Here is a 12,764-nt window from a genome sequence, read left to right as displayed (position 1 = left end):
GCTTCTTCCTCTCCCACTCCCCCTGCTTGTGTTCCCTCTCTCGCTGGCTGTCTCTATCTCTGTCAAATAAATAAATAAAATCTTAAAAAAAAAAAAAAAAAGAAAATGGGTCAGTCCCTTGATCTTCAGAATGTAAACCAGTTCCTTGGGGAAATTAGAAACAATGGCCTTTGTCTTGCAAATCCGTACAAATCAGAAATGCGACTCTAGAAACCAAAGCCCACTATCTTTAACAATCTCCAAATCTTGCCTATTCTTTCTTCTCTTATCTTTTTTTTTTTTTAAAGATTTTATATATTTGTGTGTGAGAGAGAGCACAAGCAGGTGGAGGGGCAGGCAGAGGGTGAAGCAGACTCCCACACTGAGCAGGGAGCCCGATGTGGCACTCGATCCCAGGACTCGGGGATCATGACCTGAGCCAAAGGCAGATTCTTAGCTGACTGAGGCACCCAGGCATCCCTTGCCTATTCCTTTCAAATGTTTCTAGATATTACAGAAGATCATGATATAGGATAAAAATTATCCTGTACTTTGGGGAAAAGAAAAAAACAGTAAAAAATTAAACAGCAAATCCCCAAAACTTGAGACAAAATTATATTTTTTTCTTATTTTCTTTTAAATTCTTAAAATTTTAAATTCTTTTAATTCTTAAAATTCTTTTAATTCTTAAAATTCTTTTAATTCTTTAAGTTTTTAATTCCAGCTAACATACGGTGTGAGTTTCAGGTGTATGATATAGTGATTCAACACTTCCATATATCACGCAGTGCTCATCACGGGTGCCCACCTTAATCCCTATCACCTGTTTAACCCATGCCCCCACGTCCCTTCCAGTAACCATCTCTTTGTTCTCTGTAGTTTGTTTCTTGATTTGTCTCTCCCTTCTCTTATTTTTCACTTTGCTTGTTTATTTTTTAAATTCCACATATGAATGAAATCATGATATTTGTCTTTCTTTGACTTATTTCACTTAGCATTATACTCTCTAGCTCCCTCTATGTTGTTGTAAAACACAAGATTTCATTATTTNAAATAATGTAGCTATATAGATAGGGGTGCGTGTATCCATTTGAATTAGTGTTCTTGGATTCTTTGGGTAAATACGCAGTAGTGAGATTAATGAATCATGAGGTAGTTCTATTTTTAACTTTTTGAGGAACTTCCATACTGTTTTCCAGAGTGGCTGCACCAGTTTGCATTCCCACCAACAGTGCAGGAGGGTTCCTTTCTCTCCACATTCTTGCCAACACCTGTTGTTTCTTTTGTTGATTTTAGCCATTCTGACAGGTGTGAGGTGATATCTCATTGTAACTTTGATTTGCAGTTCCCTGGTGATGATATTGAGCACCTTTTTATGGGTCTGTTTGCCATTCATGGGTTTTCTTTGGAGAAGTGTCTGTTTATGGCTTCTGCCCATTTTTTTTATTGCTTTATTTTTTGGTATTGAGTTGTATAAATTCTTTATATATTTTGGATACTAACCCTTTATCAGATATGTCATTTGCAAATATCTTCTCCCATTAGTAGAGTGTCTTTTAGTTTTGTTGATTGTTTTGCTGTGCAGAAGCTTTTTATTTTGATGAAGTCCCAGTAGTTTATTTTCGCTTTTGTTTCCCTTGCCTCAGGAGACATATCTAGAAAGATATTGTTATGGCTGATGACAGAGACATTGCTTCCTGTGCTCTGTTCTAGGATTTTTATGGTTTCAGGTCTCACATGTAGGTCTTAATCCATTGTGAGTTTATTTTTGTGTATGGTGTAAGAAAGTGGTCCAGCTTTCCCAACACCATTTGTTGAAGAGGCTTTTTCCCATTGCATATCCTTGCCTCTTTTATCAAAGATTAGTTGTTCATATACTTGTGGGTTTATTTCTGGATTTTCTATTCTGTTCTATTGATCTATGTGTCTATTTTTGTGCCAGTACCACAGTGTTTTAATTACTGTAGTTTTGTAATATAACTTGAAGTCTAGAATTCTGAGCTTGCAGTTTTGTTTTTCCTTTTCAAGGCAGTTTTGGATATTTGGGGTTTTTTGTGATTCCATACAAATTTTAGGATTATTTGTTCTAGCTCTGTGAAAAATGCTGTTGGTATTTTGATAAGGATTGCCTCAAATCTGTAGATTATTTTGGGTAGTCTGGACATATTAACAATATTCCTTCAGAACATGAGCATGGAAAATCTCCATTTGTTGTGTCATCTTCAATTTCTTTCATCAGTGTCTTATAGTTTTTCACAGTACAGGTCTTTCATCCTTTTACGTGTATTCCTTGGGGGTGGTGTATTGGTGCAATTGTAAATGGAATTATTTTCTTAATTTCTCTTTCTGCTACTTCATGATTGGCATATAGAAATGCAACAGATTTCTGCACATTGATTTTGTATCCTGCAATCTTACTGAATTCATTTATCAGTTCTGTAGTTTTTTGGTGGAGTCTTTAGGGTTTTCTATATATAGTATGTCATCTGCAAACAGCGAAAGTTTTACTTCTTCCTTACTGATTTGGATGCCTTCTATTCCTTTCTCTTGTCTGATTGCTAGTGGTTGGGATTTGCAGGACTATGTTGAATAAAAATGGTGAAAGATCCTTATCTTGGTCCTGATCTTAGAGGAAAAGCTCTCAGTGCTTCACCATTGAGTATGATGTTCACTGTGTCACTGTGAGTTTTTCATAGATGGACTTTATTATTTCAAGGTATGTTCACTTTAAACCTACTTTGTTAAGAGTTTATTATGAATGGATGTTGTGCTTTGTCAAATGCATTCTCTTCATCTATTGAAATGATCATATCATTTTTTATCCTTCCTCTTGTTAACATGATGTATCACATCAATTGATTTGTAAGTATTGAACTACCTTGCAGCCCAGGAATAAATTCCACTTGATCGTGGTGAATGATATTCTTAAAGTATTATTAGATCTGGTTTGCTAATATTTTGTTGAGGATTTTCCATATATGTTCATCAGAGATATTAGCCTGTAGTTTTTTGTTTTTTGTTATTCTGGTGTCTTTATCTGGTTTTGTTATCAGGGTAACGCTAACCTCATAAAATGAATTTGGAAGCTGTCCCTTCCTCTTCTATTTTCTGGAAGAGTTAGAGTTTTCTTCTTTAAATGTTTGGTAGAATTCACATGTGAAGCCATTTCATCCTGGATTTTTGTTTATTAGGAGTTTTTGGATTACTGATTCAATTTCATTACTAGTAATCAGTCTGTTCAAATGTTCTATTTCTTTCTGATTCAGTTTAGGGAGGTTATGGGTTTCTAGGAATTTATTCATTTCTTCTAGGATGTCTAATTTGTTAGCATATTATTTTCCATGACATTCTCTTATAATCTTTTGTAGTCCGTGGTGTTATTTTTCCTTTTTGATTTTATTTATTTAAGTCCCCTCTCCTTTTTTTTTTTTTTTTTAATGAATCTGGCTAAAGGTTTATCAATTTTGTTGATATTTTCAAAGAACTAGCTTTTGGTTTCATTGATCTGTTCTATTGTTTTTTAAACCTCAATTTCATTTGTTTCTGTTCTAATCCTTAATCCTTCCTTCTGCTAGTTTTGGGCTTTGTTTGTTCCCCTTTTTCTAGCTTCTTTAGGTCTAAAGTTAGGTTGTTTGAGGTTTTTTTCTTGTTTCTTGAGGTAGGCCTATTGCTATAGACTTCCCTTTTAGAATAGCATTTGCTGCATCTCAAAGATTTTGGACCATTGTGTTTTCATGTTCATTTGTCTCCATGTTTTTTTATTCTTCTTTGATTTCTTCATTGACCCATCTGTTGTTTAGTAGCATGTTATTTAATCTCCATGTATTTGAGCTTTCTCTAGATTTTTTTCTCATGGTTGATTCCTAGTTTCATAGCATTGCGGTCAGGAAAGATGAATGTGGTAATTTAAATCTTTTTGAATTTGAGACTAGATTTGCCACCTAATGTGATCTGTTCTGGAGAATTTTCCATGTTCACTTGAAAAGCATGTGTATTTTGTTCGCTGGTGTGGAATGTTCTGAATATATCTGTTAAATCCATCGGGCCAATGTGTCATTCAAAGCCACTGTTTCCTTGTTGATTTTCTGTCTAGGTGATCTGTCCATTGAGGTAAGTGTGGTGTTAAAACCCACTACTATTATTACGTTGCTATTGAGTTCTTCCATTATGTTTATTACTAGCTGTTTTATGTACTTGGGTGCTCCCATGTTGGATGCATGAATATTTACAATTGTTATACTTTTTTTTTTAAGATTTTATTTATTTTAGAGAGGGGGAGGGAGAGGCAGAGGGAGAAAGAGAATCCTCAAGCAGACTCCCCACTGAGCGCAGAGCCTGATGCAGGGCTCCATCCCAGGACCCTGAGATCATGACCATAGCCGAGATCACGAGTCAGCCACTCAATGACAGCCACCCAGGCACCCCTACAATTGTTATACCTTCTTGTTGAATTGTTCCTTTTATGATTATGTAGTGTACTTCTTTGTCTCTTATTCCTAGTCTTCATTATAAAGCTATTTTGTTTGATGTAAGTATTGTTACCCCAGCTTTCTTTTCACTTCCATTTGCATGATAAATGTTTTTCCATCCCTTCCCTTCCAGTCTGCATATGTCTTTGGGTCTGAAATGAGCCTCTTACAGGCAGCATATAGATGTGTCTTGCTATTTTATCCATTTGTCACCCCAGTTTTTTGATTAGGTAGTTTAGTCCATTTATATTCAAAGTAATTATCAATAAGTACATATTTACTGCCATTTTGTTACTTGTTTTATGGTTGTTTTTGTAGTTCTTCTCTGTTCCTTTTTTGCTTTCTTGTGGTTTGATGGCTTTCTTTAGTGATATGCAAAAACTAAAAAGAAAGGAATCCAAGCATATCTATGACAGGTTACCATTGGTCTGTGGTTTGATTTGTGGTTTATCCTATGCATATGGAGGTCTATATTAAATTGATGGTGATGGTTTGAAATAAGTTTGAACTCATTCTATTTATTTATTTACATATTTATGTATTTATTTATTTAATATTAGTCACCATACCGTACATCATTAGTTTTTGATGTAGTGTTCCATGATTCATTATTTGTGTATAACATCCAGTGCTCCATGCAATATGTGCCCTCCTTAATACCCTTCACCTGGCTAACCCCCTCCCCCACCCCAGTAAAACCCTCAGTTTGTTTCCTGGAGTCCATAGTCTCTCATGGTTCATTTCCCCCTGTTTATCACCCCCCTTCATTTTCCCCTTCCTTCTCCTAACAATCTCCCTGCTATTTCTTATGTTCCACAAATGAGTGAAACCACATGATAATTATCTTTCTCTGCTTGACTTATTTCACTTAGCTTAATCTCCTCCAGTCCCATCCAGTTGATGCAAATGTTGGGTAATCATTCTTTCTGATGGCTGGGTAATATTCCATTGTATATATGGACCACATCTTCTTTATCCATTTGTCTGTTGAAGGGTATCTTGGCTCCTTCCACAGTTTGGCTATTGCAGACAATACTGCTATGAACATTGGGGTTAATATGGCCCTTCTCTTCACTATGTCCGTATCTTTGGGGTGAAAACCCCGTAGTACAATTGCTGGGTCATAGAGCAGCTCTATTTTTAACTTTTTGAGGAACTTCCACACTGTTTTCCAAAGTGGCTGTACCAACTTGTATTCCTACCAGCAGTGTAAGAGGGATCCCCTTTCTCCACATCCTCTCCAACAATTGTTGTTTCTTGCCTTGTCAATTTTTGCCATTCTAACTGGTGTAAGGTGGTATCTCAGTGTGGTTTTGATGTGAATTTCCCTGATGGCTAATGATGTTGAACATTTTTTCATGTGTCTGTTAGCCACTCGTATGTCTTCATTGGAAAAGTGTCTGTTCATATCTTCTGCCCATTTTTTTATTTGATTATTTGTTTCTTGGGTATTGAGTTTGAGAAGTTCTTTATAGATCTTGGATACCAGCCTTTTATCTGTAGTGTCATTTCCAAATATCTTCTCCCATTCCGTGGGTTGCCTCTTTGTTTTGTTGACTGTTTCCTTTGCTGTGCCAAAGTTTTTATCTCAATGAAGTCCCAGAAGTTCATTTTTGCTTTTGTTTTCCTTGCCTTTGGAGACGTATCATGAAAAAGTTGCTGTGGCCGATGTCAAAGAGGTTACAGCCTGTGTTCTCCTCTATGATTTTGATGGATTCCTGTTTCATATCGAGGTCTTTCATCCATTTGGAGTTTATTTTTTGTATGGTGTGAGAGAGCAGTCAAGTTTCATTCTTATGTATATAGCTGTCCAATTTTCCCAGCACCATTTATTGAAGAGACTGTCTTTTTTCCACTGGATGTTTTTTCCTGCTTTCAAAGATTAGTTGACCATAGAGTTGAGGGTCCATTTCTAGAGTCTGTATTCTGTTCCATCGGTCTGTGTCTGATTTTGTGCCAGTACCATGCTGTCTTGGTGATCACAGCTTTGTAGTATAGCTTGAAATCAGGCAACGTGACACCCCCAGCTTTGTTTTTCTTTTTCAACATTTCCTTGGCAATTTGGGTCTTTTCTGATTCCACACAAATTTTAGGAAGGTTTGTTCCAGCACTTTGAAAAATGTCATTGGAATTTTGATTGGGATGGCGTTGAAAGTGTAGATTGCTCTGGGTAGCATAGACATTTTAACTATGTTCATTCTTCCAATCCATGAGCATGGAGTGTTTTTCCATCTTTATGTGTCTTCAATGTCTTTCATCAGTGTTCTGTAGTTTCTAGAGTATATATTCTTTACCTCTCTTGGTAAGTTTATTCTGAGATATCTTATGGTTTTTGGTGCTATTGTAAATGGAATCGATTCCCTAATTTCTCTTTCTTCAGTCTCATTGTTAGTGTATAGAAATGCAACTGATTACTGTGCATTGATTTTGTATCCTGCCACATTACTGAATTGTATGAGTTCTAGTAATTTGGGGGTGGAGTCTCTTGGGTTTTCCACATAAAGTATCTTGTCATCTGTGAAGAGAGAGAGTTTGGCTTCTTCTTTGCCAATTTAAATACTTTTTATTCTTTTTTGTTGTCTGGTTGCTGTTGCTAGCACTTCTAGTACTACGTTAAACAATGATGGCAAGAGTGGGCATCCTTGTCGTGTTCCTGATCTTAAGGGAAAGGCTCTCAGCTTTTCCCCATTGAGAATGATATTCGCTGTAGGTTTTTCATAGATGGTTTTTATGAAATTGAGGAATGTACCCTGTATCCCTACACTCTGAAGGGTTTTAATCAGGAAAGGATGCTGTATTTTGTCAAATGCTTTTTCTGCATCGAGAGGATCATATGGTTCTTGTCTCTTTTGTTATTAATGTGTTCTATCACATTGATTGATTTGCTAATATTGACCCACACTTGCATCCCAGGAATAAATCCCATCTGGTAATGGTTGATAATCCTTTTAATGTACTGTTTGATCTTATTGGCCAGGTAGGATCTTGTTTTGGCATCCATATTCTCAGGGATATTGGTCTGTAATTCTCTTTTTTGATGGGGTGTTTGCCTGGTTTGGGGATCAAGGTAATGCTGGACTCATAGGATGAGTTTGCTAGTTTTCCTTCTGTTTCTGTTTTTTGAAACAGCTTCAGTAGGCTAGGTATTATTTCTTCTCTAAATGTTTGGTAGAATTCCCCAGGGAATCCATCAGGCCCTGGACTCTTGTTTTTTGGGAGGTTTTTGATCACTGCTTCAATCTCTTCACTATTAATTGGTCTATTTAGATTGTCAATTTCTTCCTGTTTTAGTCTTGGTAGTTTATAGGATTCTAGGAAGGCATCCATTTCTTCCAGGTTGCTTAATTTATTGGCATATAGTTGTTGATAATAGTTTCTAATGATTGTTTCTATTTCCGTGGTGTTAGTCATGATCGCTCCCCTTTCATTCATAATTTTATTAATTTGGGTCCTTTGTCTATTTTGAATAAGTCTGGCCAGTGGCTTATCGATCTTATTAATTCTTTCAAAGAACCAGCTTCTAGTTTTGTTGATCTGCTCTACTGTATTTCTGGTTTCTAATTCATTGATCTCTAATCTTAATCAGTTGTCTTTTCATGCATGGCTTAGGCCATTTTTTTTGTTCCATCTCCAGCTGTTTAAGGTGTGAGTATAAAGATTGCATTTTAGATTTTTCTATTCTTTTGAGTGAGGCTTGGATGGCTATGTATTTCCCCCTTAGGATCGCCTTTGCAGTGTCCCATAGGTTTTGGGCTGATATGTATTCATTTTCATTGGTTTCCATAAATGCTTAAGTTCTTTAATTTCCTGGTATACCCAAACATTCTTAAGCAGGATGGTCCTTAGTTTCCAAGTGTTTGAGTTTCTTCCAAATTATTTCTTGTGATTTTCAGTTTCAAAGCATTGTGGTCTGAGAATATGCAGGGAATAATCTTGGTCTTTTGGTATTGGTTGAGACCTGTTTCATGACCCAGTATATGGTCTATTCTGGAGAAAGTTCCATGTACATTTGAAAAGAATGAGTATTTTGTTGTTTTAGAGTGGAGTGTTCTGTATATATCTATGAGGTCCATCTGGTCCAGTATGTCATTCAAAGTTCTTTTTTTTTTTTTTAAGATTTTATTTATTTATTGACAGAGAGACAGCCAGCGAGAGAGGGAACACAAGCAGGGGGAGTGGGAGAGGAAGAAGCAGGCTCCCAGCAGAGGAGCCCAACATGGGGCTTGATCCCAGGATCCCAGGGTCACCCGCTGAGCCGAAGGCAGACGCTCAATGACTGAGCCACCCAGGTACCCCTCAAATTCTTGTTTCTTTGTTGATTTTCTTCTTAGATGATCTGTCTATTGCTGAGAGTGGAGTGTTGAGGTCCCCTACTATTAACGTATTATTATCTATATGTCTCTTTATTCTGGTTAACAGTTGGCTTATGTAGTTGGCTGCTCCCCTGTTGGGGGCATAGATATTTATAATTGTTAGATCCTCTTGTTGGATACACACTTTAAGAATAATATAGTGCCCTTCTCTAACTACAGTCTTTAGCTTATAATCTAATTTGTCTGATATGAGAATTGCTACCCCAGCTTTTCTTTTGAGGTCCATTGGCATGAAAAATGGTTCTCCATCCCTTCACTTTCAGTCTGGATGTATCTTTAGGTTCAAAGTGAGTCTCTTGTAGACAGCATATGGGCAGGTCATGTCTTTTTTCCAATCTGCAACCCCGTGTCATTTTATTGGAACATTTAGGCCATTCACATTGAGAGTGATTATTGAAAGATATGATTTTAATGTCATCATGTTGCCTGTGAAGTCCTTGTTTCTGTAGATTGTCTCTGTAAATTTCTATTCTTTATCACTCTTGGGGTCTTTGTACTTTTATAGAACCCCCCTTAATATTTCCTGTAGGGCTGGCTTGGTGGTCACATATTCTTTCAGTTTCTGCTGGTCTTGGAAGCTCCTTGTCTCTCCATCCATTCTGAATGAAAGCCTTGCTGGATAAAGTATCCTTGGCTGCATGTTCTTTTCACTTAGTGCTCTGAATATGTCTTATCAGCCCTTTCTGGCTTGCCAGGGCTCTATAGGCAGGTCTGACTTTATTCTGATGTTCCTCCCTCTGTACATAAGGAATCTCTTCCCCCTTGCCACTTTCAAGATTGTTTCCTTGGATCTAAGATTTGCAAATTGTACTATTGTGTGACGTGGTGTCGGTCTGTTCTCTTCGATCTTGGGAAGGGTCCTCTCTGCCTCTTGGACACAAATGCTTGTTTCCTTTACCATATTAGGCAAGTTCTCAGCTACAATTTGTTCAGATATCTCTTCTAGACCTCTCTCTTCCTCCACCCCCTTGGGGATGCCGATGATTCTGACATTGGAATGTTTCATTGAGTCAGTAATCTCCCGTAGCTTTTTTTCATGAAAAAGGAGGGTTTTTTTTCCCCCATGTTACCGCTGTTTCCTTCTTTTCTATCATTTCATCCTCTAACTCACTAATTCGTCCTTCTGCTTCATTTACCTTGGCCATCAGAGCATCCAGTTTAGACTCCATTTCATTCATAGAATTAATTTCTACCAGATTCATTCTCATTTCAGCTTGTAGAGATTCTATATTTTCGTTAATATTTTTCTCAAGCCTACACATCATCTTGATAATTGTTACTCTGAAATCTATTTCTGACAATTTGGTTATATCCCTATCCATTAGTTCTGTGGCAGAGGCTACAGTGTCTGTTTCTTTCCTTTGTTGGGGGTTCCTCCTCCTTGTCATTCTGATGACAAGGATGTCCAGAGTCCAAATTATTGACCAGGACCCAAGCAAGATGCACCTGTTTTATAAGGACCTTAGGGATGTGGGCTCTTTGTTCTTTCAGCCTGCCTTCTCGGGGAGGGGCCTGCCGCACTGATACTCAGGCAACCCTGTTTAGGCAGAGTTGCCCTGTCCCTTGTGTGTGGGGGGGCACAGTGCAAACTGGTTTTTTGGGGCTTTTGTTCTCTGGTGGCTTTCTGTGTCTCTTAGAGTCAGAGCAGCAGTGACCGTATCCAAACCTCTGTTTCAGAAGAGAGAGATCGCAGTCTGCTCTTCACCGAGCTCTCCTGGCCACTCTAACTCTGTTTCTGTCGGTGCTGCTAAAGAACCCCGCAGCATCCCGTGTTGTGTGCCCCACAGCGTGCTCCCAGGGCTGGCTCGTCTCTGCCCTTTGTGCTTCTAACATCGCCAGCCCCCCTGGTTCCCGTGTGCGCACCCAAGCTCCTGGTCTCAGTCTGGTTCCCTGGTGGCTACAGGACTCCAAATATAAACGGGAGCACCTATACTCAAGAGAGTTTGCAGCAGCAGTGCGGACTGAAACACCACAGAACCCCAAGGTTTACCCGAGCAGGCTTTACACTATGGAGTTCCCATTGTCTGAGAACATGCACCAACCAATGGAAAGGCTCGGGCATTCTAGGAGGCCCTATGAAATACAGAACCACTGACAGAAAATATACCGATTGTACTTAAACTCTAACAACCCCTTCTGGGGTAGGTAAAGCAGACCCCTGACAGACAAATGAGAACTACTCTTGAGCATAAAGTCCTAAAATAAAATTGGTACATATCTGAGTGGGGCATGCAGATGAAAGGTTGACCTCGGTATCAACTGAAAAAAATCTCAGCCATGCCAATAGTGGACTTGCTGGATTTCAAGGCTTACGCTTTAGCAGTCGGATAGTCAGGACCACTGTGGTCCATAGCAGTCAACAATGTGTGGTTTCGGGTGGATCAGGCTGCTTGCCATCAGCCAGAGCATGCTGCCAGCCCTGTGGCTGGACAACTACAAATGGTTGATCAGAATCAGGCTGAAGGGAATCAGTACAATATACTGATTTAGTAGCCATCAGATTGGAAACTGAACATTCTGTTAAGGAAAATCAGAATGAGGTGTGTAAATATTTTTGGACCCAAGGCCAGTAGGTAAATGAATAGCTCCTTGGTCAGGTCATGGCAGGACAATGGGAAATAGGATAGAAGAACATATGGGGTAAGGACATATGGCAGAGAGAGCACTGGATGACAGCTCTATAGTGATTACATAGGTCTCTGCACATCGGAAGGACAACTCTGAAGTAAAGAATTTTAATAACCAGGTAGCATATCTAAACAAGGACGATGAAACATAAAACATGGACTCACAGATATGCCGGCAGAGAGGATCACTGCATGGGCACATCGCTCAACATGTCATGCTGGCACACATGGCGCCAGAAGACTGCTGGAAAAAGAAACATGTATATAACTACCAAATAGCTTTAATTTTAAATTAGGAAATGTGAGAAATGCCAAATGTGAAGCTTATTCATTCATTCCTTCTTCATTACACACTACTGAGTCATCTGGGTAAGGTCAAAGATAACCACCTTTTCAAATTACACAAAGTAATTACATGGAACACTGGCCTAAATCAGAGAATGAACTATATGCACGCACCCATGTAGGCCATAATCAGGAATACAATTACCCTACCTTTGCAAGAGAAATGATCAAAAATCCACCATCTAAGCCTTAGAAATCTGGATCGCTTGCTCTGTTTTTCCAACCATCATAAGATCAGATCAGGGCACCTATTTCACAGGAAAGCTAATGCTCAAGAATGGGCTAAGAAACAAGACATAAAGTGGAACTTCCTCTTACCCTACAACCCAACTGCCTCTGGATCGGTTGAAAGGTATCATGGCTTGCTTAAGCAAAAGCTTAAGTTACTAACAATCTAGAATACGAAAGCTTAGACTAAAACAAGCTGAGAGGCAGAAAGATCTCTAAACCACTGGTATAGAAAGGGTGGAAAACCTTCCAGTGAATTAATATTGCAGGCACCAACAGAGATGGGAATTAGCATTATCAGCACACCAGGATCTCAAAAGTATTAACTGAAAAACAGAAACATATATAGTACTGGGGAAATTATACCACCTGCCGTAATAACACCTACTGCCTGATCAAAGGAAAAGGCATATTACAGCAAAATGAAGACCTTACTATACCTCTATAAAAGTTTCAGCCATGTAGAACACCAATCTGGATTTTATCAAAACTAGATTAATATTTAGCATAGTATAATGCAGAGCGATTATCTTGCACCAAGATTGTCAATAATGGCCATGACAAGAACAGATTTCCTTAGATGGCAAGAACAAGAAGGAATTACAGATTTGCAGGACACTGCATTTTGCAGTTATGAATCTGCTATCATCTTTAACCCTGTAACTACTAAACGGGTCTGTGTAGCGTGCTGCCTGCTGGCCATCCTCTTTTGCCTATTGTTCACAAAGGGGCTCAGGACCATC

At 38.5% G+C, this 12,764-nt stretch overlaps 1 long non-coding RNA gene across 6 annotated transcripts in view; it reads left to right on the top strand.

The window, feature by feature from the left end:
- The window catches only part of LOC109490110, a 52,430-nt gene extending 39,948 nt beyond the window's left edge, over positions 1-12,482 (top strand). For all 6 annotated transcript variants that reach the window (XR_004626472.1, XR_004626471.1, XR_004626470.1 and 3 more), the window contains one exon: positions 10,499-12,482. This is a non-coding gene — a long non-coding RNA (uncharacterized LOC109490110). The remainder of the gene's footprint in view (positions 1-10,498) is intronic.
- The last annotated feature ends 282 nt before the right edge of the window (positions 12,483-12,764 follow it).

The sequence above is a fragment of the Ailuropoda melanoleuca genome, chromosome 1 (assembly GCF_002007445.2).
Source record: "Ailuropoda melanoleuca isolate Jingjing chromosome 1, ASM200744v2, whole genome shotgun sequence".
In the NCBI taxonomy this organism is placed as follows: domain Eukaryota; kingdom Metazoa; phylum Chordata; class Mammalia; order Carnivora; family Ursidae; genus Ailuropoda; species Ailuropoda melanoleuca.
This window is presented reverse-complemented; position numbering and strand designations above follow the sequence as displayed.